Below are 26685 nucleotides of genomic sequence, written 5' to 3'. Positions count from 1 at the left end.
ATAAAAATTGTCACAAACTTGTCGCAGTAAGATTCAGTACGCGCCAAACTATGTCACCACGGCCGAGCTGCTTTTCGCTGCTAGCAAAGAAAGTACCCAAATTAATTTTCAAACAGCGTTGGGCGTCAGAGAATGCGCCATGAACTTTTCTTATCGGTGCATTAAAGCGCGAAACTGCGCACCACGGCCGAGCTGCTTTTCGCTACACCGCGTCACAGCGCCAGGCGCGCCCACTGCGCTCGAGATGTACCCCAAAAAGTAAGGAAATTAGTTACAATAATGTTGGCGGTCAGAGAAAGCGCCAAAACTAGTCGCAGTAAAATTCAGTACACGCGAAGCTGCTTCCCAGCACCCTGTGCGACCGGCGTGCCCAAAAAATACCGAAATGAGTTAATTTTGGGGCTCACAGAAAGCGTGGCGAACATCTCCCAGTACGATTCATTCAAACTAACTGCGCCACAACGGCCGCGTTCTTTTTCGTTAATTGCGTCAACAGTCTAGCCTAGGTGCCCTGGCGTAAGCCTAATTGCTTGAAAGGTTTCGAGGAGAGTCGAACAAAATTTCTCACCTTACCGTAGTCCAATAGTGCAGCGGTGCCATGTCGAAGTTCAGAAGGAACGCAAGAAGTCGCCGGGAGCCCACCAAACCAGGCTCAGATGCTCGGCCTGCCTCGCTCGCTTCGGCGGTGTGTCTGACGAATGACGCATGCACCTGGCTCGTCATTCGCCGATTCGCCTGGCGCTAGGCAACGGAAGTAAGCCGCAAGATTTAATTTAATTCATACGCAGATATTTTTACTTTTTCCGGGAAAGAATAAAAAAATAAAACAATTTTTGTTATTCTCATTTCAGATTCTTTTTTTCGATGCTCGCGGCAGCATACGGTCGGCGTTAATACTATAGCGTGACGTATTTCCTGCTTCTACTTTTCGCCGAGTGTCCGCTCTTGTTATATTCCTTTATCTATGCTTCAACTTCCAAGTCACCGTCAAGAGCATGGCTTTCATGGCTTGTTGCGATCGGCCTGCGGGCGCTGGCGATCTTCGGAGAAGCGACCTCCGAAGCCTTCCTACCCCGCTGCGACGACTCGCTTTGTAAAGACGACAATGCGCCGCGTCAACAGCCGTGCGGCGCCGGTATGTCTAGACGTGGTCGGCGGACCAAGTATTGTTAGTGGATTCGCCGTCGCCGTCACGGTTTGTTTGGAGCGGGGAACTCCTGGAAGAAGATGTTTTGCGGTGCGGTCTCACAGGCCCCAGAAGCCGTCACAGTCAATGGACAGGCGCGGCGGCCACTGACTGCGGGGTCAGGTCTCATATCAAAGATGCGCCTGCTCGAGTCAAGACCTCTGTCTACGAGAACCCTCTCACCTCAGTGTGTTCAGTGAAAGCTGTGCGGAAGTGAGTGTGTAGACTTTGGTCGCTCCCATTGGTCGAAGATTGAACGGCCGTTTTTCCTCACCTAGGGAACTAGGGAGGACAGAGCGTATTTAAGCAGCCGTTGTCGGCGGTTCAGTGTGCATTCTCTTTGTCATGCTAGACTGATAACTGTAACGTTCTCCACCCTTCATGTAGATATTGTAAATAAATCCCATATTCCTCGTTCTCGATGAGAACAAGTCTCTTCCTTCAACAACGTTCTCAGCGTGGATGAGATGGTCGACGGCATGGGCCAGCTACCATCTATTTCAGGCCATTCCCCAATCCTTACAGGCTCTAATCGTCGATGCTGGCTGCCTTGTCATCGGTGGCGAGCGTTGTTCTGTCGTTGCCGTCCTTCGTTCCGAACGAAATCCTCGTACAGGCACTATCAACATACTGCAAGCTTCTGTCTGTCAACGTTGATCTTTTGAGCGGTCGATGTGGTGTGCTCATGGGCACCCGCTTCATTCGGATGGAAATGAGCTCCACAACCCCTGTCCACAATTACCTCCGAGTCTCTCTTCATCGTGTGACGTTTGAGAAGCGTGGCTTGCAACCCATGTGTCGTCAGTCCGGCTCCAGCGACCACTACCGTGCACAGTACATCACAGCCTTTCTGCTGCCGTTGTGGTACCTATGGCAACGAAGGCGACGGATGCGACAATCCTTGTCGGCATTGCGGTTAGGGTCACCTACAGTCGTGTGCGCTGTGCGGCGTTCATACTCAGACGCTACTGCAGGAGCCTCTTCCCCCTTACTGCCGGCGTCAGCTGCGGCCGTAACTTCGCGTGACGCCGTAACCAAAGGGATTGCCTTGACACCGCATCAACCAGAGTCGGCAAATGACAAAAAAGAAGCGTGCTGCTCGAGCAATCACAACAGGCCATGTTCGCCGGCCTCGTCGACCCAAAAAGAAGACCGTGCTATCGATGACGTGGCCCATCGCAACACGCCATGTTCGCTGGCCTCCCAAGTAGCAAAGGACACGCATGCCGTGGCCGATAGCGCCTCCACTTCGGCTGCTACCATCAATCCTGATCGCACCGAAGCTTTAAACACGGCTAAAACACCTGGCTCTGCGATTTCCACGCCTGATATGCGAACGAAATCTGCGGTGGCTTCATTCGCCTCAGTTGCGTCGCTTACAACGCCACATCCGATTTGTGGCTCTTCTGCAAAAGCCACTGCGCCATTGCATCTGAATGAGCCCCCGGCTTCCGAAGTTGTCGGCAGCGATGGCAGCGATCCCGCATCCCAACCACCACAAAAATCATCATCATCTGAAAACAGCTTCAGCCTCGGTGTAGCGCTGAGGGGGGGGCGGGGGGGGGTATTCGTTAAGAGCCCACCTAGTGGACTTGTCCATTTCGGCCGCTGCTGATTTGTTAGGGCCGCTCGTCTCCTCCTCTCTCGTACAGCTGCATCCAATCAGCAACGGCCGAAATGGACAGTCCACTAGGTGTTCTCTTAGAATATCCTCCCTGGACCCTCACCATGCCTGAATGGACTCGACGAAGAAATGACGGTCCCAGGAGATTTAAAGCGTGCCCACGCGTCAGCTGCTGGCTCTGACGGCGCCCCGGATCGCCGTACCGAGTTACAGCGGCCAGAGAAACCTCGGCATTCTTCGACAGGGTCGAAGAAATGACGTGTGTACTACAGGTCCCCTGGACTTGTTCCAGGGGCGCCGACTTGAACAACACGACCAGGTCAGTTCAGTGACACTTTTAATTAAATATGGCAGACACACTGAATATTATTTCATTAAACGCACAGGGGTTCCGAAGTCCTATAAGACAAGCCGTAATTAACAGCGTGGCCTGCGCTAAAAATTCAAAGATTCTGTGTTTGCAAGACACAATTTTTTTGGCCATTGGACATGTTCTTGCTTTCAACACACTTCCAACCTGGATTGTTTTTTCTCTTTGGCGACATCACGCGCCAGTGGAGTCGGTATTGTTATATTCAATAAGGTTTTACTGCGAGATCATCATGTTTTTTTATAATGGGACAGGGCGGATATTGGCATTTGATTGTGTGCTGTCTTCATTTAGGTTAGGTATTTTGTGCATCTACGGACCCGCGCAAGCCACTAAGTCCAATTATTTTTTCGTGACCTGGACGTGTATTTGCCGGACGGTCGTCACGTGGTGCTTGTTGGGGATTATATTTGCGTTTTAGGCACGCGAGCAGGAGTGTAATGCCCGGGCTGGAGTCACCCTGATTGTAAAGCACGGGAGTTGCGTCACTTCGTCCAGCACTTTTCGTTGCTGGATACATATCGACTTTTTCATGGTTCATTTGCCTGGACGTGGCGACACGGCGAGTTGTCAAGCAGGTTAGACCGTGCCTATGTGCCAAGCAATTTAGCTCAGTATGCCTCCCAATCTGGTACGATAACTTTACCTCCATCTCCTGTTTATATTTCCGATCAAAGACCAGTTATGCTTGAAGTTTGCTTCCCTACTTCTTCATCACCAAAACCTTGGCGCTTCGACATCCGCGTTCTACATGACGTGCATTCGCGCTGTTGTTTGTCGAGAGTCTTGCGCGCCGCTCTTTCTAGATGTGACCCAGAGTCGTGGGACGCGCTTACGGTGCAGTGCCGTCTGCATTGTTCAGATGAAGGTCGTGCACTCAGACGACGCACGTCAGAAAAACTGGCGGATACTCCCACCAAGCTCCGATATTGCCCTTCGGGTCAATCAACTGACTCCGCTGATGCGGTCATGGCAGCGTGAGCTACGGAGGGGTTTTGAACGCCTCATCGCAGCGTTGTCTTTGTCTGCGGATGCTTGGTAATGCAGACGTAATCCGTGTACACACCTTGAAGTTCTGCGCTTTGCAAGAAACTCGCTTTTAGACAGGCGAATGCATTCGGTTTGGCGGCCCCAAGAGCACTTCCTGTTATGTCGCCTCCTGCGCGTGATTATTCGCTCTGCCCATCGCGTTTTGAAAACATGGCCCGTACGTATATGCGAATGGATCATGGTAACGTCTAAACATAGCTGCCTAAGGTTCCACGTGAGGTCGCTGAACGTCTTTGTGCATGGCCGGCAGCTGACGAGGTGAGAGCAGCAGCATCTTCCATGAAGCGTAGCTCGGCCACAGGGCAGGACGAGCTACCCGTGGAGTTTTATCTAGCATTTTGGGAAGATATTAGTGCAACTTTCGTGTCTGTTATCAGCTGCTGCTTTGAGAACTTTGAATTCCCCTCTAGTTTTCGCGGCGATCGTATTGTGCTGAGACCTAAGAACCATCCATCATCAGTTTTTCCAGAGGAAAGGAGGCTAATCACGCTTCTCAACGTTGACTACAAAACCAGCTGTCCTCACCCGACGCTTGGGAAGCCTGATGCCTTCCTTAATAGGACATCATCAGGCATGCTCGGTCCCTGGCAGAGAGAGATACACAGTCTCTAGTTCGTCACGCTTGACGTAATGACATACACGCTGACCAGGTCAGCACGTGGTCTCTTAGTTTCCCTAGATCAAGAAAAGGCATTCGATCGCCTTGAACATAGCTACGTATTTAATGTACTGACCTCGTTCGACATTTCGTCAAATTTTTTTGAACTTAATAGGACTCTCTATTCAAATATCCGAAGTACACTGTTTCTTCATGGTCGTGAAAGGGCACCATTTCCCATCACTCGTGGTGTTCGTCAAGGGTGCCCTCTGTCCCCAGTACTGTTTGTGCTCAGCCTTGAACCATTTCTGCGCTCAGTACTGAGACTCTTAAATGTAGGGTCTCCCACTGCCTGGTAGCGGTATTGTGAAGGTGACAGCGTTCACCGATGACACCATAGTGTATCTCAGGAATAAAGATAGCTTATCCCGTAGTCTTCGAATTTCCACTGAGTGTGGAGATATTTCAGGTGCTGCACCAAAATTTTCAGAATGTCGTTATTTGTTCATTGGCTCACCGCAGACACGCCTAAGTCTCCTTTTCCATCTTCAAGAGAATGATTCTCTTCGTATTTTAGGCCTTAATTACAGCTATGATGGCATATCAGATTCTGTGTGGCTCTCAAGTCTTGAGTATGTAAGGCGAAATATTCAAGATATTCAAGGGTATGATTTACCCCTATTAGAAAGAAGGTACTTATCACATTCTGTATTTTGCAGCCGTGCGTGGTACGTTTGTCACGTTGTACAGCAACCACTACGGGTTACTAGGTCTTTGCAGTCCCTTCTTGGTTCCTTCTTCTGGTCGGGCAGTACAGAACTGGTCTGTCGCGCGGCGCTTGGGCAACCACGCACTCGCGGTGGGTTCGCGTTCCCATCCGTGTCTGTCCAGCGATTTCTGCTCCGTCTGTCACAGCGTGATCAGTGTCCTGCGCGTGAACTCGCCGGCTATTTACTTGGCACAAAAATTCGTTACATGTTACCGGGCGTGCACTTAAATTACGGACCGCAAGTGTTAAACGCACCTTCATTTCACTCTACTGCCGTCGCATTTTATCGCCCCATACAACAGATATGTCCTGATGTAGACGTTCTCCAAAACCGTGTTGTAGATACTATGTCAGCCTTACTGCTTCCTCTATTTCCTCAAGCGCGCCCCGCACGTTCCGACAATGTGTCGTGGGATGCGATAACGGCGTCATTTCTGCCTGGCCACCTACGCGACTTCACGTGGCGTCTAGGGTGGCAAGTGCTTCCAACTCGTGACAGGTTAGAGTGGTGGGGCGTAGTCCCATCTTCGCTGTGTCCAAACTGGCCCCTTCAAGAACCCAGTATAAACATGTGCTGCTGCAATGCGTCGTTGGCAGGGTATTTTGGAGGGCCGTGCATACTGGTTTCCGTGGCCTTGGAGTTAACCGCTTTATCACATCTGGTCGCTGCTTACGTGGCCGCTTTGCGCGTCTTTTAGTTGCTGCGGGGGCCTTTTGTCTATGGCGTTACCGGTGCGCAGCAGTTGCCGCGGGACATCGTCGCCGCGCTCTGTTTCCACTTGTGGGGAGGCTCTACTCTGAGCTACTGTCGTTTCTGTCTGAGGAGTTGTTCTTCCGTGGGGAAGAAGAGTTCCTTCCACAGTGGTCATGCAGTTTCCTGTCGGGGGCTGATGGACGGCGCATGGCTTAATTTTCGACCAGCCTGGTTCTTGTAGCCAGGCCATCAAAACCATTCATTGAATGTGCATAGAATGCAGGTGCGCGTGATTTCTGTTTGTGCATGCTCGCGTATACATGATCATTTTTGTACATACACATCTCACAGCATCACTTAAATTATGTAGTGTCTCTGTCACATCATCATTGTACCTAACTACTGTGTATACTGTATTTATGAAACATCATTTTATACATGTGACAATTAGTTAGCGTAACCGTGCCTTTCTGTGGGTCTATGTGGTTAAATGTTAGTGAGTGAGGACTCGGACACTACTTTGAAAACGTGCCGTGTGTACAATGCTTCGTTTTTCGTATATGTTATCGTCCTGGTGCAATTGTGCCGTCGTCGAGACTCAGTGTTCGTATCGTCTCTTCTTGAAATAAACTTTTTCTAAACATGCATAGAGATCTCTTTCGACTCATCTACAACAGTTCTGTGTACAACGCTTCGGCAGGGACGCTTCCTCGACATCGTTTGATTGAGGTTGCGTAAAGATGTTTTTTCCACTTGTCTACAACTGTTCTGTGTAGAAAATTTCAGCAGGGACGTTTAATGTTTGTCACCACAGTCGAGAAAAAAATTAGAATGTGGGTGTAGCCTTTGATGTGAACAAATAATTAAAGATGTAAAAGTATTTCTTTATACTATTTGAGATTTGGCGAAATATACGTGGTGCGCCAACCTTCGAAACTGTAAAATGGTAGGTACGTAACGGTGACAATAAACTGTGTAATCCACCACCATAATAACCATATCTTGGAGCGGAAGTACTTCATGAACAAAAGACTGAAAAGTGTAACATGTAGTTATACAAAGCTGTATCTCGTGGCCCTGCCGTAACCGTTGGCTCCAAAGACAGTCCGCCGGTGATGCCTCTCTGATGGTTGCATAAAGATGTCTGTCCACTTATCTACAACAGTTCTGTGTATAAAACTTCGGCAGGGACACTTAAAGTATGTCACCACCTTCCAGAAAAATAAAGTACAATTTCACTCACAAAGCTTCAGTTACATCTTGTAAAGCTTAATGAGGTTGTACCCATTATACCGTAGACCACCCGGCGAGACAAGTTGGCGTGAAAGCGCTTAGGCGTGGACAGACCGACAAACAGTCAAACATACCGCAAGCTGGGTGAATTTCTCAAAGGATGCTAGTGACAGGTAATGCGCCGACTTTAATAAAGCTGAATCAATAAATGAGCTAACGTTTACACATGCTAACAAATAAAATACAGAACGCTTTTTTGAGCGAAACTCAATTACTTCCTGAAGTGTCTAGTGCAACAGTGGACACGGGACACTAAAAGGTCCTCTCTTGCGCTAGTCACTTCAGCATGGAATACCAGCTAGCCCATTCTCAAACCCTGCTTCAGTTAATTACTTTGCCTTCCCCTCCCCAACCCCTTTGCCGGTGCTGGCTACTGCCGTCATGCAGATTGTACAACTTCGCTACTGGATATGTGCAATTGGGCATGTGGTACTCGGTAAGTGCTCGAAAATACAGAGAGAACGAGAGGAAAGCAGCGAAGATGTAGGCAACAATAAACTGAAGCCAGCAACATAAAAATGAAGAAATGCTACAGACAAGCGGAGAATTAGGTCGATATCAGCGGCAGCCGAGTGTGAAGAAAAAAAGTCGCAGTTTCGCCGGACAGGCGAAGCATTCATTGTGATAGCAAATTTGTTAGACAGCTACACGAAGCAAGGTTAGTTTTATCAGTGTCATAAACTCCTGTAAACATTCACTTACTAACTAAATGAACAGGCACTTTGTCACGCGCACACAGGCAAATTACGTGCACATCTCACTTGATGACCACGGACACTCGCTGTCAGAGCCCCGGCGTGATGAAAAGCGGCAGCAGCGGCCAGCGAAGTCCGCTTCGTGCTGCCTCTCACTTCAACGCGAACTAGGCGCTCGAAAACACAGGGCACACAAAGCCATCAGCTATATCCGGCAGCTAGCCTTCGAACCAAGCACAGATTGCCTCAAAGATAGGACGCGCGCGACCGCGCTAAGCGACCGCAGCTGGAGTAGATGATACGCGCACAAACTTGCCCCCTCCCCTCCTATTGCGAGCACACCTACCCGCTCACCCCTTGCGCGCGTAAGAATACGGCGCACACCTTGCCCGCCTTCGTTTCTTGCGAGGGCGAGAAGACAACTCCGCACCAAGCTACCATCCGTCTCGGCTCACCCTCACAAGCTTTCGCTCTTACCTACAGCATACGGCGCGCGGCCGTGATGTTATGGCACTTGTCTTTCTAGGGAACACCACGGCGACCGATCCATACAATTGCTATCACAATAAAAGTGAACGAAAATTGGAGGACGCTTAAGCTTCGCCTTCAAGAGTGGAACGCGATAGCGTTATCGCATCCCGTTCGCACCGCCCACTCAAACGATCTACGCGAGCCAAACGTCGCGATCGGCACGGACAGCCGGGCCACGACGCGCCATGAAGGCGCGCCATGATCATGGGGCTAGTGGTGCGCCACGTGTCGGGGCAGCGCCGCACATTGCGAGGAGGGGGTCTTCTGTGTTTGCCGCAAGATGGCTCTGCGTGTGCGCAGAGCGCAGAAGAAATGTAGCGGAAACGTACTTCGCTACTCGTGTAACTGTGACTTCTGTAATTTATACATGCTCATAATTACCTATATACACCGCAGTATAAATTTCTACGGCACGTTTCTAAGGCAACACCGCATTAACTAGAGGCGCTTTTGTCCCACTTCGAACCATCGAACTTATGGCTGAGTGGTAGCGTCTCCGTCTCACACTCCGAAGACCCTGGTTCGATTCCCACCCAGCCCATCTTGCAAGTTGTTTTTCATTTATCAAGAGCCTTCCGGGATTTATCGCTCACGGCCAACGCAGCCGACACCGACGACACCGGCTTTTCTGCGATACGGGCTCCTTAACGCTGTCGCATTAAAACGGGAGCAGCGAGGAGCATTGAACAACGTTGAAGTGAAGATACGACATTTCAGTAAGCATCAAAGAAAGCTTCTCCTACAACGGACTTCTGTGCACATATGTGTGTGATCGGATTTATTATAGAGCGCAGCTGTGAGACGCATGTCGCTGCGGCGAGCGTCGGTGTCGGTCTCGGCGTAACCGAGCGAACGAGCACAGCAGCGAAGGATGAAAGAGCGAACACAGAGCGGCAGATGAAAGAAGACGCGAGCGGTGAACGGCGAACACCAATGACAGCGGCCCCTTCAATGACGTGCGCGCGTGAAACTGGTTTCACCCGGACCCGCTCGACGCGTACTCGTATCTGGTCTCAGCCGAACCGCTAGCTTCGTACTATCGTTTGTTAGCGTCAGCTCTTTGCTCGAGCTTGCTTGGTTTGATCTCGTTCGCATTGTTTCGATTGTCATGGCTTGCGATTGTTTTGTACTCTAATTGCATGCGCGACGCGAATTGTGTACTACTCTGTGGAAGCCATGCGGCACCATCGATTACACTGGAACGTTCGACAGGTTACGTAGGAAACCCGACGCGCTTGACCCGCAGATCAGATTTTCGACGATTGCCTACTGTGTTATAAGTATATCTCCAATTCCTTACCTCAGTATATCGCGAAATGAAAACACGTATAGAGCAGCTCTCAAATTTCGCATTAGGGAGTATCGTAATCATCGGTATTCTTTATGAATTACTTGACGTGTGCTTAATGCGCGGAAAGAAAGAACCGTATGTCCTCTTCCAGAAAGATACTTAAGTCTGAAATGCTTCTTTCTGGCATCACTACCGACAGCAGCAGATTTTCTATTGCTTTCCAATGACGTCACATCGGTGCACGGTAAGACGGTGACGTGGAGGTCGTGACGGTATATAGTACATTGACGTAAAGCTCACTAAAGATAAAACGTTCTCCAACATCTATTGTAGTGAAAAAGAAGCCATTCATGTACGAGACTAAGACAAGTCGCTTAATAATTGTGAAGATGCAACACCAAGATAACAAGAGACTGACACAGCGCTCGTTTCGTCCGCTCGCCGCATCTTAACCAACTAGCCCGAGTCAGCAGCTCAGTGTACCGAGCATTTTCGTTTCGCCCCGGCACGTCTTTTTCGCGGCTCTTAACTTGATCCTGATTTGAGCATCTTGGAAGGGCCTCCACCTTGATTAGCCAAACCGGTGTCCGAGCCTCTTCGACATTGACCAACCGAGGCCATCAGTCTGAGCGCAGACAGCCAACTTCCCCCTGTTCCACGTCACGAAGAAACACCAGGACAAAAAAAAAAGAATGCCGCGCGCGGGTCTCGCAGGGACACCACTGCGCCGGACGGATGAGTGGGCCACGCCCGCGGCCGCAGGCGTCGGGCGCGGGGTGATCTTTGACCTTGTACCGTCGTCGCCGTCGCCTCGCGCGACAAGTTTCTTGGCTCGAGTGGCGAACCTTGCAATTAGGCCCACTCTCTCTCTCGTCCCCACTGACAGTTGCGTGAGCGCGCCTTCGTGGTCGCGACGGCTGCCAAACACGGGTGCATGTGTGTATGTGTGTGTGTGTGGAGGCCAGCTTGGTGGCGGTGCTGCAGTGAGTGAGCAGGACGGACAACTCCCGGCACCACCGTCATTTCCTAAAGTGAAGGCGTGGGACTTGAAGCGTTTCTCGCCGGGAAAGCTGTCGTCGGAATGCCACGCGAGTGCGAGCGCGCGCGCGCGATGTTTCTACCACCACCACCACCACCACCCGCCCCTGTGGAATGCACACAGAGGGAATGAACTTTCCGGAGGAGAACACGATCCGAACCTTTCCGAGGCACCCGGCAGCAATCAACGAGCCGAGTTGGGCAACGTCTTTAGTGTCGTCTCTGCCGGGCGTTTTACGCAACTGGTGTCAACGAATTAAGGAAGGAAGAGGCACATCGCTGACGCGTCATGCCAACGGCCCGTAATAGCGGCCTGTGTTGAGGAAGCCCAATTTGTCTTTGTTTTTTTTAACAATCTGCCCTGTCAGCTATATAGTCACCGAAAAATTGCACGTGGCGATTTCGAAGCGTTCGCACCGATGCACAATCGTGACGTGAATTCGAAGAGCTGAGCCTTTCGGCATGGCCGCCAACTAGAGAACAGCGCAGCAACGTTGCACGCTGGAATGTGGGCCAAGCACGCGTTCTATATATTCAACTGCGCTACAGGAAGTACACGATTCCCAATAATTCCTCCCGATTCGCAAACGCATGCGATTAATGCAATTCCAACGAAGATGCCCTTTCGATGAACTAAAAGGCAATTCCCGAGCGTTTGACATGGAGGTACACACATTCTCTGCAATTCCGGGCAAGTCGCACACAGCTTTCAAGAAAATGCACTGTCCGCGCACATAAAAGGCGATTCTCGTGCATTTCTCCTGACGACGCATTCCGCGTGTATTTACAGGCTATTACTGCCATGAAGATACACTTTCAATGCAATTTGGGGCAATTCTCATGTTGTTTCTACGATGAAGCGCCTCCAATGTAATTCCAGGCAGTTGCTACGAAACTCCCACGGAGATGCACAAGACGCCCACAGCAGCTGTCATTGCCCAAAATGCAACACAGATGTCTCCGGGACTTTTTTACGCTCTGAAGACTTATGCCGAGATTGGGAGGCTCCATCTATAGTGCACCATGTGCAGACGTATACACTACTCTATACCACCACAACTTTGACAGAGATGCACATTTTTATGGCGAGACAGGCTACAGCCGTTCCACTTCTTATTATTTGCTTTTACAGCCAGATATAAAGCTAAGATCTATCGAAGTAACACTGTAGGAACAGGGCGAATAGTGCGCAGCTACGCGCGCCACGTCTAAAAATGCATTACACGGCGCCCGGCGTGGCAGTCACACGTGAATCGCTCCCGTAATTTTCACTTCCGTCGCCGTCGCCCCGTGCACACTACACAATACAAACAAACGTTAAAACCAGCGCAGCATTTATTCATATTCCAAGTAAGCATCAAACGTTGCCCGTTTTCATATTTAGTGCGGTAACAGCTTTGGCAGTATGTCTTGCTCACATTGCCGATACCGAGAAGTGCGGCAACCTGCAGCCTACACTAAGCACGTCTTGATTCGGCGTATGCGCATCCGAACGCAGTATTGAAAATACACGGGGCCTTGATCTAAAAGCTATAGGTTCATTTTGCTTCCAACTTACGGTATTTTTATACTGACGCGCTCGATTAAACAAGTCCACAATAACAAACAGACCTATATGTCAAACAACACCGCAGGTGTTGAGCGTAAAGTTTTGTCCTTATATTTTGTTTGCGCAACGCACCGTTTTGAGCTGTGCCTGGCAAGCAGTTATTGCATCTGCAGTAGTTTAGACAAGCAAGCGTCATAAACGTCTCGACGTGCGATTTTTCTCTTTTTTTTGAAGGGTGATTCTGGTAAAGAAAGAAGGCAAATAAACGATAGAAACGATCACTTCGTATAGCTCGAGATTTAGTAAACAGTGGAGACTAATATAAAATGAGAGACCACGTCAAACAAGCAGCCGTATTGTGAATGAAAATTGTCGCGTTAATAGTTTGTTAAACAATACAAATGCTCCTTATCAGTCTTTCTCTCTCCCTCTTTTCAATCTTGCGAATCGAATTCGTGGGGCCACGTCGATCGCAATAAGTGCATCAGTTAGGCTCTATACACGTAGATGCTAAATATGCTGTCCCTTATTTCAGTGGCAAAACGTGTGCATCTGAATTAGACTTAAGCCGGGGCATCGGCTGAAGTGAAAAAGCTTGTTTTCTTGACCACGTGACGCGTAGTTTGTTCGAAAGCGTGCATATGCGCTGAAGAAAGTGAGAAATCGAAGGCGGTAACTTTAGGCGGCGAGAGCAGGTGCAAATCTAGTCTTATAGTTTCTTCACTTTATTGCCTATTTTTTCTTGTATGAAGAAGAAACGTGGTGACACGTACGTACAAGCGAACGCATCGTGTATTCCTTAACTGACGGTACTTTTCCAGTATTCTGCACACACGCTGCTGAGTCTTACATATACTCTTCAGAAGGACGCACGTATACAAAGTGAGACGCATGCCGTGGGGAAAGAAACTACCATCCTTCGCCTCTGATGCCACCCGATTTGATGGATTCGGCTCTGAAGTTGAACCTGAGAACCAATACTGATGTCATAAAATCTAGCTCTCAGCTCTCAACGATACCCCCATCGGATTATTAACGGTTTCCTTCTCTTGGTGTGACTGCACGTACACGCATGTGATCGTTTCAATCTGTGCGCCCTGATGTTTTTAATCTGATGTGTGCCGCATGTTCGTGCGCGTATGATCGTTTGTGTATACTAGGTTGAATGATCATTTGTGTGCACGTGTGTGCGTGCGTGCGTGCGTGTGTGTGTGTGTGTGTGTGTGTGTGTGTGTGTGGGCGCGCGCGTGTGCGTGCGTGTGTGCGTGTGTGTGTGTGTGTGTGCGTGTGCGTGTGTGTGTGTGTGTGTGTGTATGTGTGCGTGCGTGTGTGTGTGTGTGTGTGTGTGCGCGTGCGTGCGTGTGTTCGTGCTTACAAGCCCCCCAGCACCATTACATTCCTCTCTACTGATCAAATTATTTTCTCTTCACTGTGCCTATGCACGTGTGATCGTCCGTGCGCAAGTGTGCGTAAATGTATGTATGTTTGTGTGTATCTACTTTTTTGTTAGCGTTACCGTATTTGCGTGTTTTGTGCGTCTCCATTTGTGTGCATTTGCGTGCCAGTGCTCTTCAAACCTTTCGACATCCCAGTCTTCCCATCTCCGGTGGCGCATATGTGCTCTTGGCGTCCTTATTGATCGGGATATTTTGTGTGCATGTGCACGAGGGAGATGCACCGCGGCGCCTGCAGCGCGTGCCTCATAATCATATCGTGGTTTCGGCACGCAAAATCCCACAATCTAATTTTATATTTCTTGCCTGCGGCGTAAGACCGCCGCATCGAACGGCTTGACAAAGTTAGCGCAGGGCTGAAGGTGTAAGCAGTCGCGAAGCAGAACGCGTAATGCCGCTCGCGACAGCTCGTGACTTTCCAGGGCGTTGGTTAAGTGATATAGGGGTTGCATACATTTGTGTATTTTAACAACCTTCGTCTTCTCCCTTTTAACCAGCGTCGTCTTCTCACGAATAAATCTTTGGCTCATTTCGCGGCCGCGATATTAAAGGAGTCTGCGGGTTGCTGCGAAATCGCTTACGGCGCAAAGCATTCAGCGAAACGCGCTGCCCTCGGAAATTAAAATAACTCCACGGACGCTAGTGCGTTCTCACGTCGTCGACCTTGAAAAAGAAACATGGTCACGGCACGTTTTGCTGAATGATATATCGAGAGAGCTTTGGCTTAATCACAAGCTCTTCTTCGAATCGTAGAGGAGGTCTCAAAGTTCCGTGTCAGCGGCTTGGATTTCCACTTCAAGAACAAAACCGGGTCGTTAATCACAGACAGCGAAGGAAGCCAGGCTTCGGAATTATCCGACAATCATCGCATTTACCCGCACGTATCAGAATGTGCTATACATTCGGGGAGCAGTTTATTGTTTCTTTCTAAGTGCTAGACGAGTCATTCACACGAGACACGTAAGGCAAGCCGCGGTGATTCAATCAATGGCTTTATGGGTGCTTCTCTATAAAACAAATGGGCAAGGGCAGGACGTGTAATAAGGAGGGAATGACGCTCTTTGGCCACACCTGTCCCTTGCGCCATTAAACACCAAACATCATCAATAAGGAGGGAAGATAAGCGATGGTCATTAAGAGTTACGGACTGGATTCCAAGAGAAGGGAAGCGTAGGAGGGGGAGGCAGAAAGTTAGGTGGGCGGATGAGATTAAGAAGTTTGCAGGGACATGGCCACAATTAGCACATGACCGGGGTATTTGGAGAAGTATATAGGATGCGCTTTTGCCCTGCAATGGGCGTAGCCAGGCTGATGACGACGACGACGACGACGACGACGACGACGATGATGATGATGATGATGGTGATGATGATGATGATGATGATGATGCTACAAACCACGAGGTGGCTTTTCGGATTCGCAGCCCGCGTTGCCCGTAGTGCGATTGGAATGGAACGCAAGAACGCTCGTACACTAAGTTTAGAGCGCACGCTAAATAATACCAGGCGATTTAAATTTCATGCTAATGTACGGCTATAATACAGGATAACGGTGATGCAGCCTCAAACAACGACAGCCACCGCGCGCGCTGCATGGGAGTCTGCGTCGCTCAGCTCGGACCTGCAGCGCCAACTCTGGGCCGTCCAGCGAGCCGAGGAAGCCGTCAAGAGCCAACAACCCTTGGCGGAAACCTAGGCGGGGTCCAGGCCCACCCCACCAAATCTCAGAGCACTCAATAAAGTTATTTGAATGAATGAATGAAATTTCATGTGAACAGGGGGAACGAGCAATCGAACGAAAAAAAAAGATTATAGGCGCAGTGTTACGAGATGAGAAGATGGCGTTGTAGATTAGAAAGGTAACGGGGTAACCGATATTCTAGTTGGCCTTAAGAGAAAGAAATTCAATTCGGCAGGAAGTATAATGCATGTAGGCTGGATAACCAGTGGTCTATTTATTATAGCTACAGAATGAGTGCCAAGGGAAGTGCAGTCGAGGACGACAGACAGCTATGTGGTGTGATGTAATTAGAAAATTTGCAGGTAAAGGGTGGTGTCACCTGACGCAGAAAAGAGGTAATTGAAGGTGGACGGGAGAGACCTTGATTGTGCGATGGACAAAATAGGGATAATTATGATGTTTTAAGTTAGTCCGGATCATTCTACTACGCGGCGTCTCTCACAGCCTATGTTTTTTTTTTCTTTGCGGAATTAAACGCAGTGTGGTCCCTTGAGGCAAATAACTGGAAAGAAATTGTCCGACAATATTTGTTGTTTCCGTCAGCTCTTTTGCCACGTGGCCTAGATATCTTGTCACTAGTTAATTAATATTCACTGCCTTTTAATTTCCGCCGGTGATAGTTGGCTGGCGTCCTGTCAAGCTGCGATGAAGAAGATTTCTTATCTGCGACGCTTTTACTCGATTTATTACGCTTGATTGACCACGCTTGTCGTTAAGAGGTTTAAATTTGCGTCGTGCTGCTTGTATACGCAGCTAGTGGTTTTCTTACGACGTATTTCTTGCCTCTATAATTCCAAGACACCCTTCTTTCTGTCGATGAACACAAGTCGTCGGCCTCAGGAAAGTGAGTTATTGTATAAGTGTACGTTATAACCACGTGGTCACAATGTAAGCGGTACTTTGCGCCTTTGTCTAGAATAAAGAATAGCTCTTGTGCAATACCATTACCATTGCTCTTGTGCAATACCGACCGATTACCATTGTCGTTATTATCATAACAAGGTGTCTTCACGTCGTCGGAGGCGACGGCCCAGCGCAGAAAAAAAGCGAATAAGCACATTTAGCTGCTGTGTGTTATATGTTATACTGAAAGCAAGAAATAAATATACAATATGGGGCTGTTCAAATATACGCACGGGATAAAATCGTATGCCGAATTGCTTTTTGTTTCCATGGGGCGCGGTTGTTCTTATAGTGAAGAGAAAGATGATCTATCGACGAATAGATCCAGAAAAGCAGCGTGGAAAAAGTTGCTGTATAACCAGGGCCCACGCACATGGAACTACTACAAATTTGTTGCAGCTACATTGAGGCAGACTAGTTGACACTGGCGTCGGCACTGTAGGACACTGCAATAGGAATGTATTTGATGCCGTATTTAAATTAGTAAGCGAAATAAAGAGACTGCCATGTTAAATTCAGTGTTTGACTTTCCTCAATTTACGAGCCCAAAAATATTAACTTCAAATTTTAAAATAATACATCCTGAAGATGGATAATAACGATTAGTTTTCACTTAATATCATTTCTAAATTACAAAATTCTCTATAATGAACGAGAAGAAATGGGGTTAACCGAGGGGCCCGATTTTTATTAGTCATATCATAAGAAGCCAACAAACACCGACACCGCGCACAACATAGGGGAACAACTAAACAAGGTTTAACAACTTCTGCTCTAGATTTGACTTTCTCAGGTTCAGGTCTCCGCGTATCCTTTTGGTCGACTCGTGGCTATGCCACAAATAATGACCATATTCCGGTGATTTTTCAGATTATGTGTCCGGTAACATTCTTAGTGCCTCTTGCGCAAAAATACATAAATTAAATTCCAAAGTAATTTGCGATCATCATTGGCTGCCCTATCTGAAGCGAAATTAAAAAAAAAGGCATTCAGCATTTGTTCACTCTTAGAAGACACCCGTAGAAAAGCTGAATTTGTGGTTCACTCAGTTAATGAAAATCCCTATTCGCGCTGGTGGTATGATGAATGCTCGCTGGATTATAGAATAAATGCCGCCTGGAAGAAATTGTTACATAACCAACGCCCGAAAAATTGGTCAGTCTATAAATTAGTGGCAGCTACATCTAAACGTACTGTATCAAAAGCAAAAGATGAGTACGACATAAATAATTTAGATTTTCTTGCCAAACCCAATAACAAACGAGCAGTATTCTGTTTTCTTAGATACAAGAAAATCATTCCGTTGCCGGTAAACGTCAAATCTAGAGTTTTATCCGCACATTATATGATCAAGTCATTGGAAGTTCTAGCTAAAGGGCTGGAGCATCGCTTTCCTTCTAATATTTGTATTCATACATTGATTTCCGATATTGATGAGGATTTGACGGAGATATATATCTGTGGATGAATTGTCATATGTCTTGCAGAAAGTTCCGACTGTGGCTCGAGGCCCTGATGGAGTCACCTTGGCCATGTAAAAAATTTGATGTAAAGAGTGGTAAGACGATCTACTAAACATCATAAATTTTCAGTTAGAAGAGCTTGTGCTCCACAGAATGGAAGATTACAAAGATTATACCGTTACCAAAAAAAAAAAAAACGGGAGAGAATTATACCCCAGACAACACTGGACCAGTCGCCCTTGCATCAAATTTTTCAAATTTCATAAGAAGAGCCTTACGTACGTGTCCGCGTTATGAATATTATTAATACAAGAATGCTTTTTTGTCCATGTCAAATTGTATTCAGACAGGGGTACTCAATATGGCGGGCGCATATTGACCTGGAAAGTCGTATACAACTTGCACGGCGCCAAGGTCAGTATGCGGCATTGGTTACGCTTGATATCACCAAGGCATACGATAGCGTCGAACACGAGATATTGGTAAACCGGCTGCGAGAACTTAAGTTCCTCAAATATTTGCAAGCATTGATTACGCAATTTTGAAGTGGCAGATAATTTTATTACTTCCAGAACCGCTTTCCATAGAGTACCTATAGACAAGCAAAAGTAGTTCCACAGGGCTCAGTGCTATCTCCGGTTTTATTTATTATTTTAGTGATCTCCATTTAATCCCAAAAGGACGTGTACACTTACGTGTATGCGGATGACGTTGCATTCTTCTCATCGGCAAGGCATATTCAAACACTTTATGAAAACCTACAATGGTATTTTTCTGTTCTAGAAGCTTGCTTAAATTCTATTCATTTGGCTGTAAACGTGAACAAGTGCTCATTGCTCGTATTTCCCCTGAAGGACCCAGTACATGTATTTCTGTCCTACCAGCTCGATTTCATTCCACATGTAAATAGTGTTAAGTATCTTGGTGTTATATACGACAGCTCTCTATCATGGCGTGCGCACATAGATTATATTGCAGCTAAGGACCTTCGAGTGGTGGGTTTGTTACGCAGACTGAGCAACAGTCGATGAGGAATGCGCAGGGCCACCTTATTATCAATCTACCGTACGTATGTGCGCCCTGTCCTGGAATTCGGCGGTGTACTATACTCCGGGGTGCCTGCCTATAAGCTTCGCGCCCTTGTTCTCCTAGAAGAGCAAGCATTATGGCTATGTTTAGGGCTGCCTAAATTTGTAGCAAATACTGTTTTGTATCTAAAAGCAAAAATTCTTTCTCTTGCGATTTGGTTTCATGTGCTCGCGGTGCAAGGGCGTACGAATCACAAGTAAGACGTTGCCAAACACGAGTACATTTATCATCCTAGTATGTTTTTCGATGCACGTTGTTCTCGATTCCACACTCCTCAAATCGATTTTGTACAACGATCCGTTGAGCGTTAAGATCAGAGAGGTAAAGCCCATTTGTGACGGGGAAAATTCTCCTAACATAAAATTTGTCGACATTTTTCCAAGCAACGCAAAACCTTATAGAATGTTAAGTGCTGTTTTACAGGATTACTTAATAAAATCACAAACAAGTGTAGTCATAGCGACTGACGCCACGCAGAACCAAGAAAAATGTGGTATTGGTATGTTCAACCTTAATCTCGATTGGTAATTTTCCCTGCGGCTTCCAGACTTTGTACGAATACTTCTTGCGGAATTTTCCGCAGTAGTGCTGGTTCTTCGTAAATCAATCCCAACAATAAATTATGTAGCCATTGTTACTGATTCTTTGTCCTTGTGTACTTCACTCACAGTACCTAATGAATCTCGGATTCTGCGAGTGTTTAAATCCTTAGTACCTCAACAATTAACCCATAACCCATTAAGTCTGGGTACCTGGGCATACAGACCTAGTCCAAAATGAAACGGTTGATTCGTTGGCGAAGACGTCGTTAACTGGCCCAGCCATTAAAATTCTCGTTACACCAGCCTTGATCATAGGTGCAAGATTTCGTAGGCAAATTATGACGCGAGAATTCTCTGTACCATCTATAAGAAATTCCTCGGATTTTAAACATTCATCGTATCCCTGGAAGAGCACTAATTGCCAATCTAGAAAAACTGAAGTAACTATTAGTAGGCTGCGCTGTCGCATGACTTCTTTAAATTTTTATTTATACAGGGCTGGTCTGGCACCGTCACCGATTTGTCATGTGTGCAGGGAAGATCAAACCACAGAACATTCTTCAATTTCTTGTCGACGATTTGCTAGCTTAAAACGAACTCTAGAAACACCACTCCGCCTTTTTGGATTAGATTTAATTGTTCAGAATGTGCTTTCTTTGTGTGCCTCTACACTCGGGCGTAGTGACGGGAAGGTTAGCGCTGCCATCCAAGATGTTCATTTAGCTCAATCTCTCAATAAAAAATTTGTTTAGTCTCCATTTCTTTCATTAAAATTGAACTTGAATTGTTTCTACTTTGTGGTCATGGTAGAATTTTCAGTTTCATAAAATCATGCAGTCTCTATAATCTCTATATTTCGAATGCAACTTCCCTGTTATAAAATTATGACTTACTTCCCACTTTTGCATAACCTATCCGATTCTTGGCCAGTCCCACAGAGTGGGTACGTGCCAGTAGATCACGAGGATCTACATCTACATCCAGTCCAACAGAACAGATAACCAGCGCTACACAGCGCAGATGTTTCCTGATTCAGACATTCAGACATGTAGCAACACTCGTTGCCATGACGAATGCCACGCGAACATTAGTGTTCGCGCTTCGATAGCATCATTCAATGACTACCAGTATCCTCGAAACAAAAGAGCATTGGAAGCTCCTGTTGTTAGAACCCTTGCACACCCCAATAACGTACGCTCCCTCTGTTTCTGCAGAAGCAGAGATAATTTACTCCGTGGAAGGAGTCAACTAGTGCCACCCAGGAGTACGAGAACTCACTACAATGGTTTTATAGAGTTGGCTAGCTACCGCTGCATAAAGGAGTCGCTAGCACTCTCTTTGTTCTTGGAGCGAGGAGCACGGGAGCAAGACAGTGCATGTATGGACCAAACTGCCTAGTCATTTACAAATATCCATTACCCATTATCACTGATCGCGTTGGGGCTATACATGGAACATGCATGAAGAACCGAGGGCGGACCAGTCCTCTAGATATCCCTAGTAGTGCTACATCTCTGCAGTCGAATATCAGCTGGACAGGTCGTGCTTGGAACGTAATTGAGGCTCTTGTGCGGTTGTATTTCGAGTATTACGAGAGAGCTGTCATAGGGACACAGCCACAGTTTCACTATCGTGTAGGCACAAACCTGCAGGCATTCACGTTCAAATGCCCTCTAGATGCATTAAAGGCATTTGCTATGGAAAATTTATTTTTAGCTTTTTCTCTTATGAAAACCTGACTGTCGCATGACATCTTAACTGTCAAAATAGTGTCATCACCTGTGAAAAACGATCACCCACCGTCGGGCATCAATCCACTGAGTTTGTTTACCTTTGAATGCAGAGAGCACCATCACCTGGACACGAGAAACGAGGGCTGGGTAAATCTGATCTATCTGCCGCTGAAATCGAAGATTAAAATCACTTCGGACAGCTGCTCGTCCAGCGCCGACACATCGTTGGCCTACGCTTCCGTGAAACCTCGATGGCTGCAGTTTCAGCGAGCAACTTAACAGCGTCCTTGAGTCGGGCCGCAGCGGAGGGGTCTGCCGTAACGGCCGGACGTGGACGTGACCAGGGTGCAGAAACGTAGACCCACCGTCAGTTTTTTGAATAAGAGATACATTTGGTTTGGCTGCTAATGTGTATTTAAGTGTTGCCGATAGCGCTGCCCGCCACTTAAGCGAAACTTTCCAGACAATGACCTTAAGTGAGTAATTTGCATCTTCGGCATGTGTTTATTGAAGCTCCAAAACTAGCTTTAGCTCTTTTTTTTTCAGAGATTCAAAGTTCGTGATTTGGCGACTTTCGTTAAGCGGTTTGACAGTTTTCTTTCCAGGAGATTACGTTGCGGAAAAAAATCTTGTGACTCAGTGATGTTCCACGTAGATAAGTGTCCCTCTGCAAATGTACAGAGGAGCACGCTTACTGCGCGTAGCGTTTCATTACTGAATGTGAGTACTTCAAGTGATGGCATAAACTTATTTAATCGCTTCACATCCATTATCACGTAGCCACAGTGGTTGGACCGTATAAGGAACACTGAAGTCGACTTTCAATTATTTTATCTGACGAATATCAGTTTCGACCATTTCCCACTGGTCAAATTGAGAAATAGTCGTTCAGTAGCACTTTTTTATTATTACGTTGGGTTTCTTGGTCTTCACGTTTCTGAGCAACACCTTGCTTACGAGAAGCGCCGCAGTTGAGAATTATTGGTTATCTTCTAGTAATAAAGCTTTTTTTTTTTTTTTTTTTTTTTCACAGAAGGCATTTTCGACCTGGCGCTCCGAAGCACAATACGATATATAGCCACTGGGCAACCGCGGTTGGTTGTCCTGGCAGCGTGAGCTGAAATTACGTGAGCTTGCCATGCAAATCATCAGGATAGAGGGTCACTGTTAGAAGTGAACAAAGCTGCGCGTCTTCTCAGCGCCGCTCGCTTCTTGTATAAAAAGTGTCACTCATCCGGCATGTGTCAGTCTGACAATCGGGGTCTTGTTTAGGAATTCCTTGGTGTTCACTTTTTTTTTTTTTTTCCAGCGGAGAAAGTCCCGCTCCTTCTGCCCGGAGTAGTGATCACAACTTACGTCACCTGAGCTAGAGGACCAACACCTGATGGCTTTGTAAGGTGTCCTAAAATCGTGCATGCTCTGTTCTAGCACTTTTTTGGAGGTAGTTGACAACTTCTGCAGTTAGGGTCACCTACAAATACTTGCTTCCCAGTACAACGTAAGGGAACAATGTCTTTGAGCTCCCGAACAGAAAGTCACTCACCTTCAAAACGGAAATGAAAAAAAAAGGCATTCATGTTTTAACCCATAATATCATAAGCAACTTTTGTCAAATGGTGGAAGTGCCACCTTGGACCGCGGTAAACATGCATGTGCGTCTGTAGAAACGCCAATAAATGCAGCATGCAAGAACGTGAAAACGCATTCTATATATTTCATTGTAAAAGGCTGGTGATGAATTACGCTGGAGACAGAATGCAAAAAAAAAAAGAAGTCAACCCAGTGGAGGAGCCTCACACGACAAGCTACCTGCAGGTTACATAATTCACCAAGCCAGTGAGTTCTTGCCGCATTCCTAGGCTGCCAGGTTACTTTTAAAAGCTTCAGAAATGCTGCTTTCAATGTACGTGTGTAAAACCGGCATCGAAATGCTGGTCACATTAACCGTTGCGGCTAATGTGGTTGCACGATCGATGGAGGTTCGAACATGGGTGTTTAAGGCTTATAAACCATACATACGAATACATCCCACGCCTAACCCACAACAGCCAACAACGTTTGACAGGCTGAATACGTCGGTGATATGCTTTTGAGTTGGTGCGACATTCCAAGGAGTCCAGTGTTCTTGATCAGCATCAAGAGGTGGTTATCCCGCATCGCTCACTGCAAGAGCGCGAACTAGAAACTCCCGTGATATACTCTGACGCTTTCGCTACACATACTGACCAAAATCATAAGTTTGCGATTCTCAGATACGTCGCCCACAAAAGTCTTGTAGGTAAAGCACTGTCTATGTACCTAAGGAACTAGGTTACACAATGGTTTGTTTAGTTTCAGAATACGGGGATGGACCGCGAGAGCGAAGAGTGTTCGAAGATAATGTTCGGCGCCTGTTCGCTTGTAGAACTCGATGTAAACTGCAAACGTTGTCTATCTCGTCGAAGCATGCATGTCACTTGAAGTTCCACTAAGTGACATTGTGTCTTACTCGGCAAGGGGAAGGGTCACTGATATGCTGTCGCTACACACGCTTACCGACCTGCCGTCTCGGGTAATACGGTGCTAGGGCAATAGTCAACGAAAGAAGTATCACAGTATGCTACCGCCTTCCTCACTCTTAGATGTCCCCGATGTAACAAGCTCCCGGGAGTTTTCCTTCTTCCTTATCAAATCCAGCACTGCGTCCCACGCACTCACCGGTCCGGCGGCGGCGGCGGCGGCCCGTGGCACTGGACGTCACCGCTTTTCTAGCGTCCATCGCTCCGACGGCCCTCTTGACAAAGCGGCGGTTAGCCGTGGACTCCGAGCGTACAGGCCTCTCACTCACGGTGGCGATTCACCGGGGGGTGGGGGGGCGACGAGTCGCGGTATTCGGCCCGTCCTCGCTACCCGCTCGTTACGCGCGTCTTTTGAAACCCTTCCGGCGCTCCTCAAGCAGTACGGCAACGGTCACGGAGTGCGCGCGCCCGAGCCAAGCTCGGGAGGTTAGGCCGGCGGACAAGGCCGATAATTCCAGTGGCGCGCGCGCTCGCAGCCGCACCGGAGGGGAGAATGAGCGGCGCGCACATCTCGCCGTCTTCTTCTCCACCTGCAGCCGGGCGGGCAGGCCGTTATTGCATCGCTTCTTCGCACGTGATCGGCGACTGCCGGGAGAAGAAAATTTGCCAGTTGTGTCGCCCCCTTTCACTTCTCGTCGCCGCCGTCCGCTGATTGTGGCGCGAAGGACGGGAACCACCACCAACGACGGACCGCTCGCGCGGTGTAGGAAAAAAGAAAAAAAAAAAGAAAAAGAGAAAAGGAGACACTCAGGGTAGTCGTAGTTGCAAGGCACCGCGCTTGCGGCCAGGAAGGGTGCTCGATCGCCGTCAGCGAGTGCTCGAGGCGGCAACCTGTTGGCAAGCGGCGGCTGGTTTCAATATTCAAGAATAAACTCCAGCTGCGGCCGCGCCGATTCGACGGCCCCGTCGTGGTACACCGTAGGCGGCGCACGGTGACGGTGGGCATCGGCGCGCCTTCGTTTGTGCTGTGCCGGCAAGGAGTACGGCTGCCGTTGGACGACGGGTGCGGTGGATGCCGCCACGTGACAAATAATAATAATAAAATAGTTCGAACTGTGCGGGTTAAGCGGCCCGAAGCCGCACAGTAAGTTATGAAGCACGCCGCTTAACAAGTGTGGTTTGACGTACGCCGGGAATAATTTTGAACACCATGGGTATTTGCTTGACAGATCTTCTGTTTGGAAACGGCAAATGCGATCTGCACAAGCTGACGTGACGAAGATGTTGCAGCAATGCTGTCACATTCCGTGCGTGCAAATCAAGACATTAAGTACGTAAATAAATAAATAAATAAATAAATAAATAAATAAAACAAGGACCTTTAGTCGTATGAATGTTCTCGGCAGGCGATTTTAATTGATTTGGACCAATTTTCAAGAGTCTTTTTTTATTATCCATTACTCTCTGAAGTGTGAAAGAGCGAAGGAGAGTATCGTCAATTCAGTTGTCTGCTCTTTTTCACTGTACTATGCCTGTTTGATTGCAAATATGCAGGTTAATTGTTTGTAGTACGATATGAATTCAAACGTTATTGTCTAGATCTGCGTGTTCTTTCATGCCCTCGGTGACCTATAAAGGTTACTGCCAAAACTCTATCACAAAACACTAAAACCGTATTGGGGTCAGAAGCGTCAAAAGTGAAGGGCACGACCCAAGCACTAGTGTGTCTGCCCGCGTCCAACGCAGTCGAGTCAGTTACGCTCCAATCACTATTCTTTAGCTATATAGCACCCTCAGAAATGATCTTTAATGGGATTGGCATTCTTGGGCTATTTCACTCACTTTCCGGCATCTATATTTCTATCTGTCTATGTCTCTAACCATTTTCTCGCCAACTTGAGTGGCTGGTAATCCGCGGTCTCATGGGTGGAGCATCGGGCTGGCTTTGCTGAGGGAACCGTGTTCGGAAAAAACAGTTGTACCTGCTCGGGTCACTGAGTGCGTGACATTGGGTATAGTTCACTTTTGAATTAACCTCTTTCACGCCAACTTGGGTTTCACGCCACTGGGTATATGTCCTACTGTATGTGCGGCTTTATATAATGACAAAAAAAAATCCTTTAAAACTTATCCGGTGCCTAGCAGAATCGCGGTGGAATACTCAGACACACGCCACGCGCGGACTTCGCGGCGGCGCCGCTAGATGGCGCTGCCTGTCTACACAGAGGGATGCCCGGAAGAGGAGCTCGGATGCAGGCACACCAGACGTAGACACAATCTCTCCAATTCTATTCACTGCGTGTTTGGAAGAAATATTCAGGCTATTAAGCTGGGAAGGCTTAGGAGTAAGGATCAATGGCGAATATGTCAGCAATCTTCGGTTTTCCGATGACATTGTTTTATTCAGCAACACTGCAGACGAGTTGAAGCTAAACATTTCGACAGAATTGCCTGTCTGGTTGGGAAATTGATTAGGACTTTCAGATTGACTCCAACCAAATAAGCGAATTGTATTAGCCCGATGTTTCGGAGCCGATTCGGCTCCTTCTTCAGGGGTTGTTCTTCGGGGGTGGCG

General features: G+C 47.6%; 1 protein-coding gene across 5 annotated transcripts in view; it reads right to left on the bottom strand.

Moving 5' to 3' along the window:
* LOC126520803 (NAD kinase-like) overlaps nucleotides 1-26685 on the bottom strand; it is a 167891-nt gene that overhangs the window by 91492 nt on the left and 49714 nt on the right. The window contains exon 1 of one of the 5 annotated variants that reach the window (XM_050169593.3): nucleotides 24310-25239. The exons of the other annotated variants lie outside the window; for them this stretch is intronic. The gene's annotated coding sequence lies outside the window, so the exon portion shown is untranslated. Of the gene's footprint in view, nucleotides 1-24309; nucleotides 25240-26685 lie in introns of those variants that run through there. 5 annotated transcript variants of the gene reach the window in all.

Source organism: Dermacentor andersoni, chromosome 3 (genome assembly GCF_023375885.2).
Source record: "Dermacentor andersoni chromosome 3, qqDerAnde1_hic_scaffold, whole genome shotgun sequence".
NCBI classification, from domain to species: domain Eukaryota; kingdom Metazoa; phylum Arthropoda; class Arachnida; order Ixodida; family Ixodidae; genus Dermacentor; species Dermacentor andersoni.
The sequence above is the reverse complement of the archived record's forward strand: the minus strand, read 5'-3'. Positions and strand labels throughout refer to the sequence as shown.